Raw genomic sequence first — 26,927 nt, 5'->3', positions numbered from 1 at the left:
GCTGGACTTAATAAATTCCAAAAATGAATTCTGAATCTTTTTAGAAGCAGGGGAAAAAATTCCCAAAATTTCTACTTAAAGAGATGGGAATCTTTATCTTAAAGAGATGAAGAAAATTGCACATTACTGAGAATCTTTCATTATTCATGAATTCATTCAACTAATAATCATTGGCAATATGCAGTATGCCAGGCATTTTGCTAGGCTTAGGTATTCACAAGTGACAAAATAAACAAAAACCTCTGCTTTTGAAGAACTTACATTTTCTCTGTGTGGGGGAAAAAAAAAACTATGCAAATAAATAAAATATGCTAGATGGTGATAAAAGCACAAAGAAAAATAAAAAAAAAGAGTAGTATAGTGTGGAGGGAAGAAAGGTACAATTTTTGTAGAGTGGCCAAGAAGGACTTTAATGAAAAGGTGACACAAGTAAATACCTGAAGAAGTTTAGACAAGTTATGCACCTCTGTGGAGGGAGAGTTTCCAAGCACAGGGAACAACAAATACAAGACCCTGAGGTAGGATCATGCCTACCATGTTCTAAGAGCAGAAAGAAGCTGGTGTGGCTGAGTTGAGTGGGCAGAGGGAGAGTAGGATGGTTGCCTGTAGAGAGTAAAGGGGAGGGTATTGAAGGATGTTGTAAGGACTCTGTCTTTAGTTAAGAAGAAGAGCTATTGGAGGGTTTTGAACAGGAGACTAATAAGATCTGGCCTATTTTTAATTGATTACTCTGGCTGCTAAGTGGAGAACAGCAGAAAAATTTTAAGACCAACCAGTTAGAAGGTTGGTTAGAAGTTAGAAGGTTCTAGCAATAATCTAGTCAAGAAAGTGGACTACAGCAGTAGACATGGTAAGCAGTAGTTTGATTCTGAATACAGTTTTAAACAAGTGTCAACAGAATTTGCTAATTTTATTGGAATATGAGAAAAAGAGAGGGTCCAAGAAAGACTCCCAGGTTTTGACTTGAGTAACTGGAAGATTGGAATTGCCATTTACTGACATAGAGGCGATAGGATGAGCAGGTTTAGTGGGAGGGGAGAACAAGAGCTCCGTTTTGGACATAGTAAGTCTGAGATGCATATTAGAAATTCAGATAGAGATGTAAAAAAGGTAGTTGGATATTTAAATCTGGAATTCAGAATTCCATTCAGTAACATTCTTTCTATTAAATTCCATTCAACAACAGTTTTCCCTTTTGGACCTTTATAAAAACCAATTCCTTAATACTGAGCTTTAATTCTGCAAAAACTTTTCTTCAGGAATCTATAACATTATGATCTAAGAGTATTGTTTCTGGTGACACAACTAATTGAAAATATAGAAAAAGTACAACTTTGGCAGAATGAATTCTTATTGAGGGTCTTACATACTTTCTAGCCATTTAATTGTGAGATAAAACAGAAAACAGCACCAGTAGTAAGATAGTGTGAATTCAAAGGCTTTTATTCTTTTACAGTGTCTTAAACTTAGATTTTTTTTTCCTCAGATATGTGAGAATAATGTTTCCTTTGTATATGGAGAGACGTGCACAATATACTGCTGATTAAAACAGGTTACACAATACTGTTTTTGGCACGATATATTTTGTTAAAATACAGATTATAAATATGTGTGTGTTTACTAGGAAGATGAATTAATATTTTCCTATTATCTTGGAATTACATCAATTTTAAGAATTATCCCAAGGCTGGGAGAGCAAAAGTTATTTAACTGCCTTTTCAAGGAGACCAGCTGAACAATGTCATGAGACACATCCCTACAGTACTTGCTATAAGGCTTCCATCTACCATCACCTTACTACCCCTACTTGCCTATATAAACAAAAAGTTAGAAATCTGAGTCACCACAACCTTCTAATGAGCTGAAGAGGGCTCCAAGAGATTACTCATAGAGTACACAGAACTCTGCCAGGAAAAGTGACTGGCAAGTCATTACCAGGGTGATATCTGTTTTTGACTTTGAACTTGCTGCTTTGTCCTCTGAAAAAGATAAAAGCAGCAAGCAGCCACCCAGCCCGGTGGATCAATTTGTCTGTGGTGCTGCTAGAAGCCAGCCTGCCACAACTGGGCCTTGGTGTCCTCTCTTGAACTTAAATAATATCACAGAACATCAATATCCCACCGGGCTACTCTGTAGTGGTGATTAAACAAGGAAAGAGTAAGACCATTTCATAGCTGTATCTGAATACAGAGAAAACATGAACATTGTTCAAACCACAAAAATGACCAGACATCACCCTACCTTCACTAATATGAAGGAGAGTTGTTTCTTTGTCAATTATAGCATTAGCATTCTAGCCTCCCCTCCTTCTAGATAAGAATTGTTAAGACACCCAAACTTAGAATTACTTCTTTTTGCTGACAGCATATAATACAGAGCAAAGCCCTACTTTTTAAACCTTCCATGAAATCACCTAACAGTGGCCCAAGTACAATAAACCCTGTGTAATATATTCTCACCTAGACTCCCACAATTCCCCTTGGTGTACAATCTCCCTTGTTATCATGAACAATAGACCAACTTATTCAATTACAAGTGTATCCCTGGTGGTCTTTGCCTGAAGAGCATGGATAATTCTAAGCATATTTGAATTAACAAAAAAAAAAGAAATCTGGAGACAGACGGTAAAGAAAGGGGGGAGAATGAGGCATTATTCACTCCTCTGATTTAGCAAATTCTTTAGTTTCCTAGAGCAAATGGAAAGACATCCTGGCTCTGTCTACTTTGCCAATATATGAGCCAAGTGGGCTAATTATGGAGCCAAAGAAGACTAGAAGTTAGAGAGAGTAAATTATAAAAAAAGAGGAGGTTTGGGGCAAGTCAATACAATGTAACTGAGGGGAACTGGGTGGTGGAAGATTTCTCAAAAATTGACATAAGAGCCCCATGAGGGAGCCAAAAGGTATATGCCTAGAGGGTATCAAAAGTAAAAGCAGAATGTGATAGAAGGAGTAAGTAGAAGACTTTTCCTATATTTTTTCAAGTTCTTTTCCCAGTCCATGCCACTCTAGAGGAAAAACAGGAGTCAAAGAATGTGCAAAAGTAAGGTAGTATTAGTAGAATAAAAAGCTAGACCTACCCTCTGTCCAAATATAGGTTTCTTGTTTCAAAACTCCAAGCATAAACTTATGGAACATGAAAAGCATTCAAATAGTTAAGAAACTGAGGTCTTACCAATTGACTAGACTGTACTGGAGTTGACTTAGGTGACTAGAAAGACCTGCCCAAAATATCACTAAAGACTGGAAAGGAATATTTAATATAGCATAAGTGAAAAATAAAGGCAGGGGTAGAAGAAAAACAAAAAGATATGTTTCTACCTCACTCAGTTGAGACTGTTCGATAAATTAGTACTACAGAGTAGAAAAATAGCTCTGAATTTGTACACCTAAGGGTTCAGTGGTTTTGCATTCCTTTTCCCTTAGGCCTATCTGTAACTTGTAACATTTTTCTAGAATAAACAATTATTTCTATTTTAATAAATAAAACTAAGTAACTTTTTTAAAAACAACAATTTCTAGCAAAATAATGAGTGTACAATATTGTAATAAATAAGAGATTTTCCTTTTTGAGGATCGTTGGTGCAACAGGCATAGAAATCTGAAATAGATGATACAGTGAGCTCTTCTGTCAGACTGCCTCAGTCAAACCCTGTGCCTTCCATTTACTAGTTCTAGTACCTTGGCCAAGGAACTTAACTTATCTGTGCCTCAGTTTTCTTTCCTGGATATGTTTATAATAGTAACTCACTCAAAGTGTTAATGAGGATCAAGTGATGTATTTCTAGTGATCAACAGAGTTTTGGCACAGAGAGAATGCTCAATGATATTATCTATATTTTTCAAAAACATCAATAAGGTAAATAATGTCATAAAATTGCAGGATAACTAATTCTAAATAACTTTATAATTTGGAAGCTGCTGAGATTTCACTCATTGACCTAGAGGATGTGAAAATGTTTAAGGTATCTAATTCTATCGGTTTTCAAAAGGATTTTTGAAACCTAGTAATATTCAAAGAGATTAGCAAATAGTTAAAGAGATGTAAAAAATAATCCATCCAAAATGAAATGAAACATAAGTATTTCTCTGTGGAAGATATTGTGAAGATAATGAGAAAACCAGCCACAGATCAGGAGAATATTTGCAAAAGATGCATCTATAAAGGGCTCTTATCCAAAATATGCAAAGGACTCTAAAAACTCAACAATAAGGAAACAAACTACTCAATTAAGAAAAGGGCAAAAGACCTGAACAGACACTTCACCAAAGAAGATATATAGATGACAAATAAACATATTAAAATATGCCCCACATCATATATCATGAGGGAAATGCAAGTTATAACAATGAGTTACTACTACATGCCTATTAGAATGGTCATTATCCAGAACAGTAACACCAAATGCTGAGGAGGATATTGAGCAACAGGAAGTCTCATTCATTGCTGGTGGTAATGCAAAATGGTATAGCCACACTGGAAGACAGTTTGGTGGTTTTTACAAAACTAGACACACTCTTACCATAAGATCCAACAATCACACCTTTTGGTATTTATCCAAACAAAATGAAAACTTAGGTCCACACAAAAATCTGCATGCATATGTTCATAGCAACTTTATTTATAATTGCTGAAACTTGAAAGCAACCAAGATATCCTTCAGCAGGTGAATGGATAAACTGTGGTACATTTAGACAACTTCAACACTAAAAAGAAATGGGATATCAAACCATGAAAAAAATGAAGGAATATTAAATATATATAACTAAGTGAAAGAAACCAATCTGAAAAAGCTATATACTGTATGATTCCATGATATTCTGGAGAAGTCAGAAAAATATGAGTAGTTGCCAGGGGTTAAGGAGTAGGAAGGGATGGATAGCTGAAGCACAGAGGATTCTTAGGGCAGTGAAACTATTCCATATTTACTATAATGGTGGATACATGTCATTGTACATTTGTCCAAGCTCATAGAATGCATGACACCAAAGCTGAATTGTAATGTAAACTATGTACTTCAAGTGATAGCAATGCTGTCAATGTACCTTCATCAATTGTAACAAATATATCACATACCACTCGGGAGGGAGATGGAGATGGTGAAGGAGGCTAGGCATGTGTGGTTGTAGAGGGTGTATGGGAATGCTCCATATTTTCTGCTCAATTTTGCTGTGAACCTAAAACTTCTCTAAAAAGTGAAGTCTATTTAAAAGTTTTTAAAAAGTAGTGTTTCTACAACTACTCTTGGAGAAGCCATACAAGTATCATTATGTTTAAGTATGCTTATTTTTAATTTGCATTACATTTTATGTCCCTTGATATGAGAAAACTTTTATTTTACACATTTTCTGCCTCAACAATATCTAGCATAATAACTTGAACAGAGGTGATCCTTTAACTTTTTAATGAAGAAAAATATTCATTCTGAAAACTAAACCTATCTTAAATAGCCTAATGAATTTTCTGAAACTGAACGCACCTGTGTAATCAACATCCAACTCAGCACCACAGAACCATTCCACTTGCCGTCTTCCAGTCGCTAACATCTCCAGAATAACAAGTATCCTGACTTGTAATAGCATCACACGGCTTTGCCTTGTCATTTCTTCATATGAGTGGAATAATCCAGTGTGTACTCTTATGTGTCTGGCTCTTTTTCTTCAACACTATACTTGCGAGATTCAACTCATGAATTACTTGAGTTGCATGTAATTGTATTCCAGTCACTGTCATATTGCTGTATGGTATTTGTTCCACTGTTGATAGACACATGGGTAGTCTTTAGTTTTTCTGGCAACTGCAAAAATGTAACAAATATTAACACTAATTTCTGTTGGGTAATACTGATACCTAGGAGTAAAGTTTTATTTCATAAGGTAAGCACATTTGGCTTTAGTATACATAAATATTTTTCCAAAGTTGTTAAGGCAATTTACACATCATCAATAGTGTATGATAGTTCCTCTTGTTCCATATCCTCATTAACACAGTATTTTTCTAGGATTTAACCCAAAATGATTAATTTTATTGGCATATTTTTTCATGTTATCTGCTTTTATCTTTCTGATATTGGTACAATCTGTAGAAGCATATTTTTTCATATTCCACACATTAGTAATTTGTGAGTCCACTCATTTTTTCTCATTGATTTATTATCTTTGTTATTCATATTTATGAACCAACTTTGGAATTTGTTGATTTTATTTCATATATTTTTGCTCTAATCTTTATTATTTCCATCATTCTATTTTATGTGTTTAATGCATGGCTCTTTTCTAAGCTTCTTGACTTAGACATTTAAGTTATTGTTTTTCAGACTTTTTTCTTTTATCATTTATACATTTCCTTCTAAGCACTTCATATCAATAGTATGTTCTGTCATATCTTAATTATCATTTGTTTCAAAATATTTTCTGTGACAAACTTTAAAAAGACACAGAAATGTTAAAAAATAAAAGTATCTTTAACTGTGAAGGGTTTGCTATTTTACCCTATTTACAAGCTAACAAATTAGGCAGACATTTTCATGAATGCTGGCTGAAGACACACAATAATTGGGTCAGAATCAAAGAAGTATATTACACATAGCACAGCAAGGAGCATGAGTATCACGTGTGCACTGCTTCCACTTGCTGCACAAGTCCCACAGGAGTGAATTAGAAAGGCCCAGGTAAACCCTGAACATGCAGTTAATTTTTATCATAGCTGAAGAATCCCAAGTTTGAGAACCCAAATAAGCAGCAAGTCTGCCTGACCTTTGTCCCAGAGAATGGAGACATTACTTTTATCATGCTGGACAGTAAAGAAAACAAAAAGAAAGAAAGAAATGAAAACCTGCCCTTTCAAGAAAGTGTAGTCTGTAACAAATACTGTCAGTGCCTCTGCTCCCAAGATGTTCAGAAGTATGAGACTTATGAAGAATTATCTCCCATCAGTAATTTCTGCTTTGATTTTCTCTTTGAACCATGACAACAGGCAACATTTTTTTCATGACCATTGATATGCATTTGCAAAGCGTATTTGTAAACTTTGGCCCTGACTTTGAATCCCATAGACCCATTTTCTATTTATCTCTTTTAATGCAGCTGAGCATAAAACAGGAGAATCGGGCTTCCCTGGTGGCGCAGTGGTTGAGAGTCCGCCTGCCGATGCAGGGGATACGGGTTCGTACCCTGGTCCGGGAAGATCCCACATGCCGCGGAGCGGCTGGGTCCGTGAGACATGGCCGCTGAGCCTGCGCATCCGGAGCCTGTGCTCCGCAACGAGAGAGGCCACAACAGTGAGAGGCCCACGTATCACACACACGCAAAAAAAAACAGGAGAATCTAGGAGGGTGTTCTGTACATAATTAGGGTCCCTTCCATCTGCATCTCTAGAAATAATTATTACTATGATTTCAGACAGTGTTTAATTGTTATGGAGATAATGGGACACAGAGCTATTTCAAAAGACAGCATGTCAAAAAGAAGTGTGCTGATCTGAAAATCAATCTAATAAATCTGGCAGTAAAAATGGAAAACAAAATGAGTTTTCTGAGAGAATCAATGTATAAAATATTTCCCATTGACATACGGTCTTTGGGTAAAGAAAAAAAAACTTTTTTTTTTTTAAATTTCAGAAATAAAATATGTAATATCTGCTAATATAACCAAACTTTAAAGAGGCAATCTGCTGTAGGATGACATTTCCATTGTTTAAAACACTGTCTTCTTGAAATTAGAAAAGGGGTGAGGGGGAACTGCGTTAGACCTTGCACTTTATTTGGCCCAATGTGTTTTTTAATGACTAATTGGTTGTAGAAGGGAGAACAAACATTAATATTCCTTATATGTCCCTCTTCAAAGCTAGATTTTCAAAAGTCACAGTAAGCCTCTTCTTTTCCTGCCCCTGGTGAAATAATATCAGTAGGTAAACTATTTAGCAGCTCATTAAGAAGAGCAGCAACTATGAAGCTCCTCAGATTCTCAAGTAAAGTGAAAACCATTACTATTTGAAGAAAAGAAAAAACAATGTTACAAGCGTTTGGTCTTGGAAGAGCACTAGTAGCCCAAAGCTAAATATTTGGCTTTTTAACTTCCAATTAGTCAATGTGAAAATAAGAAAATTTACAACTTTATAAAAGTACTTAATGATTAAACTGACTGCCATCATTTCATAGTCCATGGTATGGATTCTAAAGGAGATTCAACTGGCATGCTAAATTGTACACAATGATAGAGGAATTGTATTTAACAAAATGAAACAGCATTTGGGTCATTTCAGAAAAATTGTCATGATTGATGAATCATTCATGGTCTTGGAAAGAAACAGAATGCATACCAATTGGTTCAAATGAGATTTAATGAAGGTATTAACTTAGAGAGCTGTGGGCAGTATAAGGATACTTGTAAAGAGTACAGAGACAACCAGTGACAGGCAACAGAGAAAACTATAGGGCTAAAAAGTCAGGGATGAAATAATGTTACCATATCATTTGTGAGAGCTGACTATGAGGTGGGTCTGCTTGATGGAACTGTGAAGGAGAACTGAGGAGATGATTTAAAAAATGGAGCCCTTGAAGCAAGAAGGGACCAGGGACAAAGTATCTTTCTTGCTGCATTCTGATCTCCTACTATTATCTTCCATTGGCCTATGCCAATGCAGTGTGGACTGATAAGTGAAATGCTTAAGAAATGGCTTTCAAAACAAAAACAAAACCTTGATTTTAGAATTTGCTAATACCCACGGTGTATGCACTTCCACCATGGCTGATTTCAGTCTACCAGTGTGATATCATTGAACTGGAGGTGGGAATAGATGCACATAACTGGCTTTTGCAAGTTGGCAGTGAGCTGGATCCCGCACATTACTGGATTAACTTCAGCAAAAGCCAGCCACCAAGGAGTTCAGGGACTACAGTATGCAGGATATTTAAAGCAAGGTAAAAACTAATGGAGATGTAATTTGGGAGTGGGAGGTAGGGGAGGTGGTCACATGGAGAATGACAATATTGAAAACGTATATGACTTGCCCCAAATTTCTTCATTATCGACCCAGCCAGGACTCAAACCTAATTCTGATATAGAACAGGGTGTTCTCTCCTACATTGTTCTACCTCTTTAATGTAATGTCTGGTTAGGGGAAAAAAAAAAAAAAAAAGCTCTATTTTACATGTACCCATAGATTTCATAAGAAAAACTTTTGACCCAAGCCTGAATTGAAGCAAAGTTTCAGAGATGAAAAACTACTTAGTTAGAAGTTTAACTTCTGGAGGGTTTGCTAAGAGAAAATACATTTTAGGCTTAGAAACTAAGCCTTTTCATCTTTGACTTTTAAGATGGAGTGGGGTAGTTAGGATAGATTTCAGTAGGATCCAATGATAGGAGAAGAAAGAAAGTATGTGCTTTCTTCTTCCAGAAAGTTTATTCAGAGACTGTTGAGGAAAAACTGTCTTTCATAAATCACCACTTTGACAAGGTTTTTGAAGATGATATTCAAGCATCCAAATGGTGGAAGTTACAATTAAGTATCTTTTCTTAAGAACTTTTAAAACTAAGATTTGATGATCTTGAATCATCCAGTTGTCAAATATAATTTATATTTTTTTTCTGTGAAATGATAATCACAAATTAAAGTCTTCATTTATTGAACATCTACTAGAAGTCAGTCATTTTTTATTTGTAATATATAGTGGGAGGTTAATATGGGACTTTTCCTGTCTCAGATTTGATTGAGGATGCAAAATTTCACAAAGAAACTACTTTGTGACACAGCCTTCCAAATTCCAAAGTGAGGATTTGCAAGAAAGAAAGTATCTTAAATTGGTTTTCAGACCCATAGCCCAGTATCTAATCAGAAGTGTAAATGGGTTGAGTTTGAAGAAGTTGGAAGAGTGAATTACTTCAGGAAGTGTTGCAAATTTCCCCTCCTCTTCCAGAGGGGCTTTCCCTTCAACTCAATCTGGGTTAGAGGGGTGTTAAGGGAGCTTGGTAAAGGATTTTCTGTAACTCTGCTGACATTTGGGTGGGATATTTCACGGAAATAATGTTTGACAGATGCCTTTCAGGAATGTAAAGTTGAGAGGATGAATCTATAAGCCTGAGGCATGAAAGGGAGAGCAATGGGATGACAATAGGATTGAACTTTATTTCTACCAACAGTGGGGTGACAATGCATGAATCTTGCTCATGAGGCAGAGTGGCCATTGGATAGAATTGACTGCGGCCCTCTTAAGTCCTGTCCAAAGCAGGGTTGTAGGAGTGATATGATATCGACAGAGAAGATGAACTGCCAATTGTCCAAGAATCCAGAGAAGAAATTTAAGTGACCATATGGAAAAAGTAATACCAAATATGTCACCAGCATCTTGGGAAAGACAGTCCAAGGTCATTAAAAGCACTGCCAAGGGCTTCCCTGGTGGCGCAGTGGTTGAGAGTCCGCCTGCCGATGCAGGGGACGTGGGTTCGTGCCCCAGTCTGGGAGGATCCCACATGCTGCGGAGCGGCTGGGCCCGTGAGCCATGGCTGCTGAGCCTGTGTGTCCGGAGCCTGTGCTCCACAATGGGAGAGGTCGCAACAGTGAGAGGCCCGCGTACCGCAAAAAAAAAAAAAAAAACACTGCTAAGAGAGAGTCAGCACCCAATACCCACAAATCCCAGAAAGTCCTGATGTTAAATTAGGACAAGACCTGGCAAGTAAAATAATGATTTTTCCCTAATTATCCCTAATTTGCTCCAGCTTCAAAGTACTCAAATACTGAGCTGTCAGAAGCCATGGCTAGTTAACTTGCAGTAGGCAAGAAACACAGTATGAGAACATAGAAAAGCTAGCTATCCCCCTTTCTCACTACAATTTTTCCAAGCATAAAGCAAGCTGGAAGTGGGAAAGGAAGTCTGAAGTTTTTATTGTTACTTTAGAAAAAAAAAAATCTCTAAAATTTGTTATAAGTGCCTCTAAGTCTTTTAAATATCAGAATAACCAAAAAAATTAGTTTTTCTTCAGTATCCTCAGGAGACTGATTCAAGGATTCCTGCCCACCCCCATGATACCAAAATACACAGATGCTCAAGTCCCTTATATAAAATGGCACAGTACAGCAGGCCCTCTGTATCCACAGTTTCCATGGATATAGAGAGTCAACTATATGGAGGCATAGAGAGCACAAATAAAAAAAAATGAGATAAATATGACAGTAATACTACTAAGAAAATTAGAAATGATGTTTGTAACAAATATAATTGTTTGGATATAAAAATAACCCATAAATTTATAGGAAAAAAGAAAATCAGCTAAATAGGAAAAAAAATGGACAAATGCTATCAATAGGCATTTCACAGAGGAGGAACTATGAAAGCATAGTAAATATTTGGAAGCTGTTCAATCCCTCTAAAAAGCAGGGAAATACAAAGTAGAACCTGAATAAAATTCTATCTTACACATACCCGATATGCAAAATAAAAGCCTGACAAATCAAGTGCTAAAAAGAGTGCAGAGCAAGAGAAATTTATGTATAGGGTATAAATTGGATCAAATTTGGAAAATTATTTGGAATTATTTGTAAAGTTGATGTAATGGCATGATACTGTTTCAGTTCAAGTAATCTGTGAACATGAATCTCAAAATTCCCTTTCCTGAGTGGTTTCAAGTTAGGGTTTGCCATATGAAAAAATTTACCTGTTTAGTTAGCATCTGTAAGTGCCAGACTCAATAGTGACAGTGAGTTCCAATTTGTCCTCTTATTTCACTCCTCAACCTGCCCAGTTTTCTTTCTTTGTCAGTCTTGCTGGATGTATTCCTGCAAACTCAGAGGTGATATCCACAAAAATCCAGCAAACTTCCTTAGACTTCTATATAAAACTCCTTAACAATTTCACTCCAGCTCCCGGATATGCCTCCCTTCCCACAAGCTTCAACTGTTTCAACCACATCAGGAGTGGGTAATTACTTTTCTCTGATCCTATTCAGAGCTTTACTTCTCCAGCACTTCCCATAATTTTATAAGATTAATTTTTATAAAAAGTTCCTTACTCCATAATACATAGTAGTTCTATTACCCTGATCAAACATTGACCCATGTGTAACTTCTGATTCTGCAAAGCCTTTCTTAAGTACGTATTCTGAAGTATTTCTTGTCCCCGTACATCAGAAAATATAAAAAGAATGTTTTTGTTTGGGAATTTTATTGCAATGTATTTGCAGTAATAAGACTGAATTTAATCCAAATGCCCATCAAATATAGGATGGATAAATAATGTGTTGATATAGTTACTTACAAAGAAAATGTACAAATTATAGCTTTTATATCAACATAGTCAAATCTCGGGAAACAAAATATTGACATAAAAAGTCATACAAGAGTAATTATTTAATGGCTCAGTTTATAAAAAGGAAATTATCTTTCAAGCATAAACAATATTTTTTTGCTGTACTTAAGTATTTGGTAAAATAATATGGAAAAAAGAGGGCATGATAATCACTAAATTCAGGACAGTAGTTACTCCTGGAGAAGAAAGACTAGAATGGGAACTGGGAGAGACTGTAAGGTAAGTATTAATGTGTTGAATTATGATTCCTGCCAAATTCATATGTTGAAGTCCTAACCCTCAGTACCTCAATATGTGACTTTATTTGGAGTTAGGGTCTTTACAGAGATAATCAAGATAAAATAATCTCATTAAGGTGGGTGCTAATCCAATATGAGTGCCATCTTTTTAAAAAGGGAAATTTAGTCACAGAGACATATGCAGGGGCAAGACGATGTGAAGACAGGGAGAAGGAGGTCACCTACAAGCCAAGTCAAAAGGCCTGAAACCCATTCTTCCCTCAGAAAGAACCAACACTGCCAACTCCCTCATCTGAGACTTCTAGCCTCCAGAGCTGTGAGACAATACCTTTCTCTAGTTTAAGCCACTCCTATTGATTCTGTTTCTCTGGAAGCCACTAACACAAGAAGAGTCTTCAGGCTTCAGTTTCATCCAAACCATGGAGGAAAAACAACACCATGAAACATGTTTGGAAAAGCAATTGTGGGAAAGTAAAAAGGGGATCTAAGAGAATAACCCTTTATGTTCTACATGTTAATACATTGATTACACAGCATTATCTCAATCACAATAAAAGCCTATGAAATAGGCATTATTAGCCCCATTTTAAAGACAAAGAAAAGGAGATTTTAGGGTTTCTAATTAATTTACTCTGACACATAGCTAGTAAATAACAAATCTGGAATTTACAATTTAAGGGGGTCTGCCTGAGGAATAAGTGTACCAAAACTAGCTGAACTTAATTACTAGAAAAAACTACCGTATCGTAAGAAACATGTGAGTGCATTTCTTTTTATTTCTTCCTGTAATAACACCTCTCTCCCTAGTTTTCTCCTTAGTTTTCTAGCACCTTGAGATGACTCTGGCCAAGGACAAAAGTTCATGAATTTGGCTAATTGTGATTTCCAAACATGGCTAACCATCAAAATCACATGGGGAGAATTGTTTTTAAATAAAGATTAGGAAATCCTATGTTTGTAAAATGGTGTTGGCCAATTTCTGAAATTCTGTCCATATTTTTTCCAGCTTTATGCAGATAAAATTGACATATAACATTGTGTAAGTTTAAGGTGCACAATGTGATCATTTGATACACTTATAATTAGAAAACTATTACCACCATAGCATTAGCTAACATGTCCTGTCACATAATTAACATTTATTTTTTGTGATGAGAATTCTACTCATATTTTATTTTTTCTAACATCTTAATTGGAGTATAATTGCTGTACAATGGTGTGTTAGTTTCTGCTTTATGAAAAAGTAAATCAGCCATACATATATACATATCACCATATCTCCTCCCTCTTGTGGCTCCCTCCCACCCTCCATATCCCAACCCTCCAGTTGGTCAGAAAGCACCAAGCTATGTGGCTGCTTCCCACTAGCTATCTATTTTACATTTGTTAGTATATATATATATGTCCATGCTACTCTCTCATGTCATCCCAGCTTACACTTCCCACTCCCCGTGTCCTCAATTCCATTCTCTACATCTTTATTCCTGTCCTGCCCCTAGGTTCCTCAGAACCTTTTTTTTTTTTTTTTTTTACATTCCATATATTTGTGTTTGAATACGGTAATTTTTTTTTCTCCTTCTGACTTACTTCACTCTGTATGGCAGACTTTAGGCCCATCCAACTCAATACAAATAACTCAATTTCATTTTGTTTTATGGCTGAGTAATATTCCATTGTATATATGTGCCACATCTGCTTTATCCATTCATCTGTCAATGGACACTTAGGTTGCTTCCATGTGCTTGCTATTGTACACAGACCTTTTGAACATTGTGGTACATGACTTTTTGAATTATAGTTTTCTCAAGGTATATGCCCAGTAGTGGGATGGTGGGGCTGTATGGTAGTTCTATTTTTAGTTTTTTAAGCAACTTCCATACTGTTCTCTATAGTGGCTGTATCAATTTACATTCCCAACAGCAGTGTAAGATGGTTCCCTTTTCTCCACACCCTCTCCAGCATTTATTGCTTGTAGAGTTTTTGATGATGGCCATTCTGACAGGTGTGAGGTGATACCTTATTGTAGTTTTGATTTGCATTTCTCTAATGATTAGTGATCTTGAGCATCCTTTCACGTGTTTGTTGGCAATCTGTATATCTTCTTTGGAGAAATGTCAATTTAGCTCTTTACCGATATTTGGATTGGGTTGTTTCTTTTTTTGATACTGAACTGCATGAAAGCTGGTAAATTTTGGAGATTAATCCTTTGTCAGTTGCTTCATTTGAAAATATTTTCTCCCATTATGAGGGTTGGCTTTTCGTCTTGTTTATGGTTTCCTTTGCTGTGCAAAAGCTTCTAAGTTTCATTAGGTCTGATTTGTTTACTTTTGTTTTTATTTCCAATTCTGTAGGAGGTGGGTAAAAAGGATCTTGCTGTGATTTATGTTACAGAGCACTCTGCCTATATTTTCCTCTAAAAGTTACGTAGTGTCTGGCCTTACATTTAGGTCTTTAATCCATTTTGTGTTTATTTTTGTGTATGGTGTTAGGGAGTGTTCTAATTTCATTCTTTTACATGTAGCTGTCCGGGTCTCCCAGCACCATTTATTGAAAAGGTTTTTTCTCCATTGTATATTCTTGCCTCCTTTATCAAAAATAAGGAGACCATAAGTGTGTGGGTTTACCTCTGGGCTTTCTATCCTATTCCATGGATCTATATTTCTGTTTGTATGCCAGTACCATACTATCTTGATTACTGTAGCATTGTATAGTCTGAAGTCTGGTAGCCTTATTCCTCCAGCTCTGTTTTTATTTCTCAAGTTTGCTTTTGCTATTTAGGGGCTTTTGTGTTTCCATACAAATTGTGATTTTTTTTGTTCTAGTTCTGTGAAAAATGTCAGTGGTAGTTTGACAGGGATTGCATTGAATCTGTAGATTGCTTTGGGTAGTAGAGTCATTTTCACAATGTTGATTCTTCCAATCCAAGAACATGGTATATCTCTCCATCTGTTTGTATCATCTTTAATTTCTTTCTCCAGTACCTTATACTTTTCTGCATACAGACCTTTTGTCTCCTTAGGTAGATTTATTCCTAGGTATTTTACTCTTTTTGTTGCAATGGTAAATGGGAGTATTTCCTTAATTTCTCTTTCAGATTTTTCATCCTTAGTGTATAGGAATGCAAGAGATTTCTGTGCATTAATTTTGTATCATGCTACTTTAACAAATTCATTGATTAGCTCTAGTAGATTTCTGGTAGCATCTTTAGGATTCTCTCTATATAGTGTCACTTCATCTGCAAGCAGTGACAGCTTTACTTCTTCTTTTCTGATTTAGATTCCTTTTATTTCTTTTTCTTCTCTGATTGCTGTGGCTAAAACTCCCAAAACTATGTTGAATAATAGTGGTGAGAGTGAGCAACGTTGTCTTATTCCTGATCTTAGAGAGAATGTTTTCAATTTTTTACTTTGAGAATGATGTTGGCTGTAGGTTTGTCATCTATGGCCCTTATTATGTGGAGGTAATTCCCTCTATGCCTACTTAAGGAGGGTTTTTATCATAAATGGGTCTTAAATTTTGTCAAAAGGTTTTTTGCATCTATTGAGATGATCATATGGTTTTTCTCCTTCAGTTTGTTAATATGTTGTATCACATTGATTGATTTGCATATATTGAAGAATCCTTGCATTTCTGGGATAAACCCCACTTCATCATGGTGCATGATGCCTTCAATGTGTTGTTGGCTTCTGCTTGCTAGTATTGTGTTGAGGATTTTTGCATCTATGTTCATCAGTGATACTGGCATGTAGTTTTCTTTCTTTGAAACATCTTTGTCTGGATTTGGTATCAGGGTGATGGTGGCCTCATAGAATGAGTATGGGAGTGTTCCTCCCTCTGCTATATTTTGGAACAGTTTGAGATGATAGGTGTTAGCTCTTCTCTAGGTGTTTGATAGAATTTACCTGTGAAGCCATCTGGTTCTGAGCTTTTGTTTGTTGGAAGATTTTTAATACTAGTTTCAATTTCAGTGCTTGTGATTTGTCTGTTTATATTTTCTATTTCTCCCTGTTTCAGTTTTGGAAGGTTGTGCTTTTCTCAGAATTTGTTCATTTCTTTCAGGTTGCCTATTTTGTTGGCATATAGTTGCTTGTAGTAGTCTCTCACGTTCCTTGATATTTCTGCAGTGTCAGCTGTTACTTCTTTTTCATTTCTAATTCTATTAATTGGAGTCTTCTCCCTTTTATTCTTGATGAATCTGGCCAATGGTTTATCAACTTTCTTTATCTTCTCAAAGTACCAGCTTTTAGTTTTATTGCTCTTTTCTATTGTTTCCTTAATTTCTTTTTCATTTATTTCTGATCTGATCTTTATAATTTCTTTCCTTCTGCTAACTTTGCAGTTTTTTTGTTCTTTCTCTAATTACTTTAGTTGTAAGGTTAGGTTGTTTATTTGAGATGTTTCTTGTTTCTTGAGGTAGGATTGTATTGCTATAAACTTTCCTCTTAGAACTGCTTTTGTTATATCCCATAGGTTTGGGGTCGTTGTGTTTTCATTGTCATTTATTTCTAGTTATTTTTGTATTTCCTCTTTGATTTCTTAAGTGGTCTCTTTGTTATTTAGTAGTATATTGTTTAGCCTCCATGTGTTTGTATTTTTTACTGATTTTTTTCCCTGTATTTTATATCTCGTCTCATAGCTTTGTGGCCGGAAAAGATACTTGATGCGATTTCAATTTTCTTAAATTTACCAAGGCTTGATTTCTGACTCAAGATATGATCTATCCCAGAGAATGTTCCATGAGCACTTGAGAAGAAAGTGTATTATGCTATTTTTGGATGGAATGCCCTTTAAATATCAATTAAATCCATCTTGTTTAATGTATCATTTAAAGATTGTGTTTCATTATTTATTTTCATTTTGGATGATCTGTCCATTGGTTAAAGTGGGGTGTTAAGTCCCCTACTATGATTGTGTTACTGTTGATTTCCCCTTTCATGGCTGTCAGCATTAGCCTTATGTGTTGAGGTGCTCCTATGTTGGGTACATAAATATTTACAATTGTTATATCTTCTTCTTGGATCAATCCCTTGATCATTATGTAGTGTCCTTCTTTGTCTCTTCTAATAGTCTTTATTTTAAAGTCTATTTTGTCTGATATGAGAATTGCTACTCCAGCTTTCTTTTTATTTCCATTTGCATGGAATATCTTTTTCCATCCCCTCACTTTAAGTTTTTTTGTGTCCCTAGGTCTGAAGTGGGTCTCTTGTAGACAGCATATATATGGTCTTGTTTTTTTAATCCATTCAACCAGTCTATGTCTTTTGGTTGGAACATTTAATCCATTTACATTTAATGTAGTTATCAATATGTGTTTGCCTATTACCATTTTGTTAATTGTTTGGGGTTTATATTTGTAGGTCTTTTCCTTCCTTTGTGTTTCCTGCCTAGAGAAGTTCCTTTATTATTGTTATAAAGGAGGTTTGGTGGTGCTGAATTCTCTTAGCTTTTGCTTGTGTGTAAAAGTTTTAATTTCTCTGTCGATTCTGAATGATATCCTTGCTGGGTAGAGTAATCTCGGTTGTAGGTTTTTCTCCTTCATCACTTTAAATATGTCTTGCCACTCCCTTCTGGCTTGCAGAGTTTCTCCTAAAAGATCAGCTGTTAACCTTATGGAGTTTCCCTTGTGTGTTATTTGTTGTTTATCCCTTGCTGCTTTTAATATGTTTTCCTTGTATTTCATTTTTGATAGCTTGATTAATATGTGTCTTGGCATGTTTCTCCTTGGATTTATCCTGTGTGGGACTCTCTGTGCTTCCTGGACTCGATTGACTCTTTCCTTTCCCATATTAGGGAAGTTTTCAACTATAATCTCTTCAAATATTTTCTCAGTCTCTTTTTCTCTTCTTCTTCTGGGACACCTATAATTCAAATGTTGGTGTGTGTTTAGTGTTGTCCCAGAGGTCTCTGGGACTGTTCTCTATTCTTTTCATTCTTTTTACTGCTGTGTGGTAGTTATTTCCACTATTTTAGCTTCGAGGTCACATATCCATTCTTCTGCCTCATTTATTCCACTATTGATTCCTTCTAGAGAGTTTTTAATTTCATTTTTTTGTGTTTTTCAATATCATTTGTGTGCTCTTTTCTTTTTCTAGGTCCTTGTTAAATCTTTCTTGTATTTTCTCTATTCTATTTCCAAGATTTTGGATCATCTTTACTATCATTACTCTGAATTCTTTTTCAGGTAGACTGCCTATTTCTTCTTCATTTATTTGGTCTGGTGGGATTTTTCTTTGCCTCTTCTTCTGCTGTGTGATTCTCTGTCTTCTCATTTTGCTTAACTTACTGTGTTTGGGGACTCCTTTTCACAGGCTGCAGGTTCATAGTTCCTTTTGTTTCAGGTATCTGCCCCCAGTGGCTAAGTTTGATTCAGTGGGTTGTGGTAGGCTGCCTGGTGGAGGTGACTGGTGCCTTTGTTTTGGTGGATGAGGCTGGATCTTGTCTTTCTTGTGTGCAGGACTGTGGTGGTATGTTTTGGGGTGTCTGTGACCTTATTATGATTTTAGGCAGCCTCTCTTCTAATGGGTGGGGTTGTGTTCTTGTCTTGCAAGTTGTTTGGCATAGGTTGTCCAGCACTGTAGCTTGCTGGTCCTTGAGTGGAGCTGGGTCTTAGCGTTGAGATGGAGATCTCTGGGAGAGCTTTGCCATTTGATATTATATGGAGCCAGGCAGTCTCTGGTGGACCAATATCCAGAACTCGGCTCTCCCACCTCAGAAGCCCAGGCCTGACATCCGTCTGGAGTGCCATGACCCTGTCAACCACACAGCTCAGAAAAAAAGGTAGAAAAAGAGAAATAAATTTAAAAAATGATAAATAAATAAAATAAAGTTATTAAAATAAGAAACAAAAAATATTAAGAAATTAAAAAGTAATAAAAGAAAGAAAGAAGAGAGCAACCAAAGCAATAAACAAATCCACCAATGATAAAAAGCTCTAAAACTATACTAAAAACAAAAAACAAAACAGAAAACAGACAGACAGAACCCTACCACAAATGATAAAAGCAAAAGTAGATAGACAAACTCAGACAAAGAATCACTCAAAAAAAGATAAAAAGGAAATAGATATATATAGGAAGAGAGAAACCAAATCAATAAACTAATCTACCAATTATAATAAACTCTATATACTTAACTAAGATAAACATAAAACCAGAAACAAATTAGATGCAGAAAGCAAACCCCAAGTCTACAGTTGTTCCCAAAGTCCACCACCTCAATTTTGGGATAATTCATTGTCTATTCAGGTATTCCATAAATGCAGCTAATATCAAGTTGATTGTGGAGATTTAATCCACTGCTCCTGAGACTGCGGAGAATTTCCCTTTCTCTTCTTTGTTCACACAGCTCTTGGGGTTCAGCTTTTGATTTGGCCCCACCTCTGTGTGTAGGTGGCCTGAGGGTATCTGTTCTCCACCCAGACAGAATGGGATTAAAATAGAAGCTGATTAGTGGGCTCTGGCTCACTCAGGCTGTGAAGAGGGAGGGTTATGGAATGTGGGGCAAGCCTGCTGCGGCAGAGGCCAGCATGAGGTTGCAACAGCCTGAGGCATGCCGTGTGTTCTCCTGGGAAGTTGTCCCTGGATCACGGGACCCTGGCAGTGGCAGGCTCCACAAATTCTTGGGAGGGGAGTTGTGGATAGTGACTTGTGCTTGCACACAGGCTTCTTGGTCGCTGCAGCAGCAGCCTTAGCATTTCATGCCTATCTCTGGTGTCCGTGCTGATAGCTGCGGCTCATGCTGTTCTCTGGAGTTTGTTTATGTGGTGCTCTGAATCCCCTTTACTCACGCACCTCAAAACAATGGTCTCTTGCTTCTTAGGCAGTTCCAGACTTTTTCCTGGACTCCCTCCCAGCTAGCTGTGGCACACTATCCCACTTCAGGCTGTGTGCACACAGCCAACCCCAGTCCTCTCCCTGGGGTCTGACCTCCGAAGCCTAAGCCTCAGGTTCCAGCCTCCACCTACCCTGGTGGGTGAGCAGACAAGCCTCTTGGGCTGGTGAGTGCTGGTCGGCACCAGTCCTCTGTGCAGGGATCTTTCCACTTTGCCCTCTGCATCCCTGTTGCTGCTCTCTCCTCTGTGGCTCTGAATCTTTCCCCACACCACTCCCCATCTCCACCAGTGAAGGGGCTTCCTAGTGTCTGGAAACTTTTCCTCCTTCACAGCTCCTTCCCCGAGGTACAGGTCCTGTCCCTATTCTTTTGTCTCTGTTTTTTCTTTTTTCTTTTGCCCTCCCCAGGTACATGTGGAGTTTCTTGCCTTTTGGGAAGTCTGAAGTCTTCTGCCAGTGTTCTGTAGGAGTTGTCCTACATATAGATGTATTTCTGATGTACTTGTTGGGAGGAAGATGATCTCCACGTCTTACTCCTCCACCATCTTGAGCATTTCCCCTCTACCCATATTTTAAAACTACATCTTTACCTGACCAAATTTCCTGACAGCAATTAATATATACAGCTTCTCTGAAATTCTATAGAATTTATGTTACCCGTTTTACACATATCAAATTCTATCTTGCAAAATAGTTATATATTTATGTTTCTCTCAGATAGTAGGTTAATATTTCTTAAAATTAGTCTTCATATTTGGCTAAAACACTTTTTTCCAAGCATAGCATAGTATTATACATACACTGGATTCACAAAAGTAAATTTAGGCATAAATAAATAACTTATAGGTTAGAAAACAACATTGTAGTGAGGTTAAGAATAGTTAGAAGCAGGTAAATCTTACAATGTAGACATGGAGAAGGAAAAAATATCACAAAAATTGATGGCCTTAAAACAGTGTTACAGTGTATGTAAGAAGATTAGGATGTTACATAATTCTATGGAATCATGTTTATTGAGTAATTTAAAATGTTAAATAAGTATACTCATCTCCATAAATTGTTGATTTTAATCTGAAACTAGTAATATATACAATTTATTGAGTGCATTCTTGGTGCAATCGGATACAGTTTACATACTTTATATGATTTATTTCATTTAATTGTCACAACTCTGCAAGGTAAATTTTTTTGTTTACATCTTATAGATGAAGAACAGAGGGCCAGAAAAATATTCTAAACCCACAGAACAGTTTCACAGATCTTTATCTTGTCCTTGGTAGAGCCACATAAGGACAATTGGCCTAGGCCAGCATATAGATTTTATCCAGCATACCTCAAATGGATTATGTCTAGGGACCAATATTATAGCAGTCCCCCTTTTTCTGTAGGGCACACATTCCAAGACCCCCACTGGATTCCTGAAGTCGCATATAGCACCAAACCTTATATATACTGTTTTTTCCTATGCATATATACCAAAGATAAATTTTAATCTATAAATTAGGCACAGTAAGAGATTAACAACAATAATAATAAAATAGAAGAACTATAATAATATACTGTAATAAAAGTTATATGGTTATGGTCTGTCTTTCATAATACCTTATTGTTTTGTACTTACCCTTCTACTTTTGATGATGTGATGTGATAAAATGCCAGTGAAGTGAGGTAAATGACTAGGCATTGTGACTTAGCATCAGACTACTATAGCCCTGGTGATACATTAAAAGGAAAATTATCTGATCTAGGTGATCCTTGGTCATGGATCCGTGATGATGTTGATGGTTGGATGAGGATCAGGCTTGTCAAGGGTTGGGGATCCCAGGTTGGACAGAGCAGGAAAGCACAAGATTGCATCATGCTACTCAGAAAACTGTTGAAAGTGAAACTTCAGAAAAGGGGGGACTGCTGTAGTTGCTAAAAGGCCAGAAGACTAGACTTCAACTAAGTAGCAGACTGGAGCTTAATTCATTAATTCAAAAATTCACTCACTATAGTGGTATTTTGGGGTCACCTTCTCTATACCAAACACTCAGCTAACCTATCTATAGGAAAAGCTAGATTCATATATGAGCACAAACTACCTCTGTGCATTCATTACTTTTTACTTTAATCATTAATAATCTTATATATTCATCTCTGAAATTGGAAACCTGTTAACTCATGTCATATGATTATTGTGATAAATAGCTTATAAAAACAATTTAAAACCACTTAAGAAAAATATAAAGTTCTAGAGAAAAATCTCATAAAATATTCCCTATAGTAATGGGTCCATACTAAAACTAGACACATCTGTTTAAATGGCAATTTTTAATAATTACAGCTTTGAATTTTAATTTAAAATAAGCCTGTTAACTTAAAATAAATCTGGCATTAAAACAGTTTTCATATCAGAATAAATGTGTTTTTCTCCCCAAAGTAAGCTTGATAAAATCTATTTAATTGTGTAATCTTAACTTCCCATTATTGGGTAACTGAAATTAGCAATGATAAGTGTTTAAATAAGCAAATTCCAATTACTATTAACATAAGCAATTCATTATTCAAATATGATCAATGTAGCTATTAAAGTACTGTAAACAGAATCATTACCAATGTGAATTATATTACTACACTATACACAGTCTATCAGATACACTTTTTTTGGTGAGTTTTATTTATTGTACTTTGTATATTTATATACCACATCTGCTACATATGTGTATGTAAATTTTCTATTTGTGAACATTCACCTCTATCACTTTTTTCTGGTTTGTAAGCAAAAACTAGAAGAACATTAGAGATTTGTAAATAATACATGCCAGAAAAAACCTACCCTTATTTTACACTAAACCTCATTGGCTAAATATAGCTGATCGTGGCTTTCAAGTCTAATTTTAAGTTCTATGTCATTTTTGTGACTTTTTTCCCCCCTTTTTTAAAGATATATGGCCTCATCATTATGTTGTCACTCATGTGGCTGAAAATATCTTTAAGTGAAGTATGGACTCAGTTATAGTTTAAAGTAAGACTTTTAAGATATTCTGAATCTGCCAGTTTCATACAAGATGGTAGTGGTTGTGGTGTTTCTGTGTTTGTGTGTTTGTGTATAGAGGTGGGATTCAGTGAGGAAATAAATGTTAAGTGCTTCTTAGAGCAACAATCAGCACACTGATCAGACCAATAACTCCCTTAGTCAAACCTGGAAGACTCCACGCTACCACATACATGGGTCTATAGGGCACTGGGATGAACCTGCCAACCAATTAATGTGAAAGAGCAGGCATTATTATTTCTACTTTACAAAAGAGAAAATTGATTAGTAAACTGTTTAAATGTGACTTTCTCCAAAGACAGTTTGTCCAGATAATAATAGCAAAGTATTGAAGTTTGCAAGGTATACTATTAACTATTAAAGTTAAGAAAAGATAACTTAATCTAAGTGCTAGATGGATATTATGGAAACAAACTATGTTGAATAATTTTCCAGTAAGTGATAGGTTGGGCAGGATGATCCTACACCACAGTTGTTTTTGTGAAGTCTTGATGGTTAGAAAAGGAGAGAAACTGCTTAATTAATTTTGTCTAACATTTTTCAACCCCTTTGTGAGTGCAATCTGCCTTTTATTTGCATAAAGTTATTTTGTTATACAATGATAAAGCAGAGTTCTATTCTGAGAAGGAATGTTTTATGTCAATGAAAACTCAAACTTGGCATAACAACGAAATTTAGTGTCATTATTGATAGAGTTGCTTTCCAGTATATTATTTTGTCTTTTAGGAAAACAATCCTCTAATCCTCCTGTCTCCTTCCACTGCCAACACTGCCCAGAGGTTGGAACTTGGGCTCTAGAAAGAAGAGGAAAGTACAAGTCTGTCCCCTTGAAGCAAAAACGTTATAGACTGGCCCCTGCAACATAGAAATTGGCTGAAAGATGGAGAAAGACAATCCAAGAGCAAAGCCCTATGATGAACCTTGGACTGGACTAATTATCATTGATTTAAAGTTTGTTGTTTCAGTTATCTTTAGTTTGTCCTAGTCTTTAAGTAAATTCTCTTAAATGGTCAATCTTATTATCAACAATCATGTGGAAGAAAATGTAGAAGGGTCCCACACCTTACAAGGTGCAAAGTAGCACCAAAGAAGTAAAAGTTGCCAAAAGCTTATAGTTTGCAAAATGAGACCCACAAGACAAATAGTGCAATGGTCTAGAGCCTACTAGACAGTGAGCTGAGGTAACAAGTAACACCCAGAATGCATTTGCAAAATATATAAGCATTCCTCATGGATTCATTGAGGAATCATTAGAAGAGACCGCAAAATAGTGATTTCTTATAACCATACACAGGACTTGCATCTTAATGATTTGTGCCTAATTTTAGAATCATTAGCCTGCAATAATTGTCAATCCAAGTTTGTGACCAGACACAACCAAGTAGTCCAAGATGCAGCTTCAAAGTTTCCTTGCCCTGAAACATAAATAGTTTCAGGGTTGCTACCAGCTGAAATTTTAAACAATCTTTACTGCAATTTCATTCTACAACTTGAATTAATGCATGTCAAGTCTCCTGTCATTGATGTCCTACGGCCAATATAGTGATCCTTTTACACGTATAATGAGAGTGAAGAGGCCACATGTTTGGTCTACCGAGTTTGGAACCTAAGTTTGAAATCATCATGATTTCACATAAAAGTAGTCACCATATACATATTAGTCTTATATTTTCTAACAAGCTTTATGGCCCATTAGTATTCATAATATTTTCAAATTATTTTAAATTACCATACTCAGTAATCTGAATTACATTATGCTTTGACTGTAGCAGCTGAGCCTTACTATCCCCATTAAGTTTTCATTTATTTTTAATTAAAAATATAGAACGAGAAAATAACCAAATAAAATCAAAATGGTAACATCCTGCATTGGAATCAGGTCTGCTAAATGAGGACTCATCATCTAGTCCTACTTAATGGGAACAAGGATTAAGTGGGAATCAGAGACTATCCAATTTCTATTTGCTCTCATCATAAATTGAGTGCTAGAACATCTTTAAGACTAAATAGTAATTACAGGGTAAGGATTCGGGTACCAAGATTTTGGTGAATCTCAGTTTCTCTAATCACTTCAGCTCAGGGGGTAAATAAATGAGTCCATAGGAATTCAAAATAGCTTGAAAACTGGGTCAATTTTCTCTTATGCTTATAAATGCTGTACACAGCAATGACAGCCTGTTACAAGGCTCACCAAAATTAGTGGGAGGACATGAGCTTTAAAAGTGTGAGATTGCATTCTCTTCCTAAAGACAGAAGATGAGAACAGCCAAACACAGACAATGAAAGCACAAAATAGCTTAGGTAAAATAAAGATAAATAAATAAACAAGCAAATGAAAAAAGAAGAAAATGAGGTTCTTTATAGACATTATCTATGAATCATGAAAACTCTGCTCTAAGGTATGTATTATCATCCCTGTTACATAAAGGGGAAATGAGGCTCACTGAGCTTAAGATATATGACTGACAAGGCTTACATATTAAGTAACAAACTGGGGAGTTTAAACCTCCATCTTTCTATTTTAGGACCCATTTCATTTCCACTGTCCCATAGTGCCTCAAATCTAAGGGTGTGTATCTGTTCCAAATATTCCCCCACCCCAGACTTTGAACCATCACTTTGTTGTATCCTTTAGTTTTCTTGAGTTTTGTTCTGTTTTGTATTTTGAGATTCAATGGAAACAGAATTCAGTATTACATCCCTGTTGTGTTCAGATTAGATCACACATAAAAAATGGAACTACAGGTAATGGGCACATTTTTTCATAAATTGAAATAATTAGTATTAAGAATGAGATGGGGGCTTCCCTGGTGGCACAGTGGTTGAGAGTCCGCCTGCTGATGCAGGGGACACGGGTTCGTGCCCCGGTCCGGGAAGATCCCACATGCCGCGGAGCGGCTGGGCCCGTGAGCCATGGCCGCTGAGCCTGCGTGTCTGGAGCCTGTGCAACGGGAGAGGCCACAACAGTGAGAGGCCTGCGTACCACAAAAAAAAAAAAAAAAAAGAATGAGATGTAGTTAGAGGACTCACTCGGCTTATTAATTCGTTAATATAACCCAAAGAGAAGAGAACAAGCTGGTTTTATTTTATGACGTACCTGGCATCCTGCATAAAGAAAAGGATTCCTGTGAAGCCAGAGATGATATTCTATATCTCAAAGGAGAGCAGATTTTCCTTTAAGAGAGGCAATTATATTACATTTCTTGCCCTATCTGCCCCCTTTGTTGTTCACCAGGACTGAAATAATAGATTCATCTGCCCCAAAGGTAGACATTATTAGATGCTCACTTGTGTCAACGAATGTTTGCCTCATTAACGGAAGGCTCCCCCATGCTGTGGTTAGTCATGGTTATGCATTAAGAAGAAAACTTCATTAAACAAGCACTTCAATATTCTCTTTTTACCTTTACATTTTGAATTTATGAAATGAGCTTATTCAACTTCCTCACCTTTGAATAATTTACTCAATTGATTTGTTCATTAAATGCCATCCAATCTATGTGTATATTGTTTCTTTGTAA

This window comes from Pseudorca crassidens, chromosome 9 (assembly GCF_039906515.1).
Source record: "Pseudorca crassidens isolate mPseCra1 chromosome 9, mPseCra1.hap1, whole genome shotgun sequence".
NCBI lineage: Eukaryota > Metazoa > Chordata > Mammalia > Artiodactyla > Delphinidae > Pseudorca > Pseudorca crassidens.
This window is presented reverse-complemented; position numbering follows the sequence as displayed.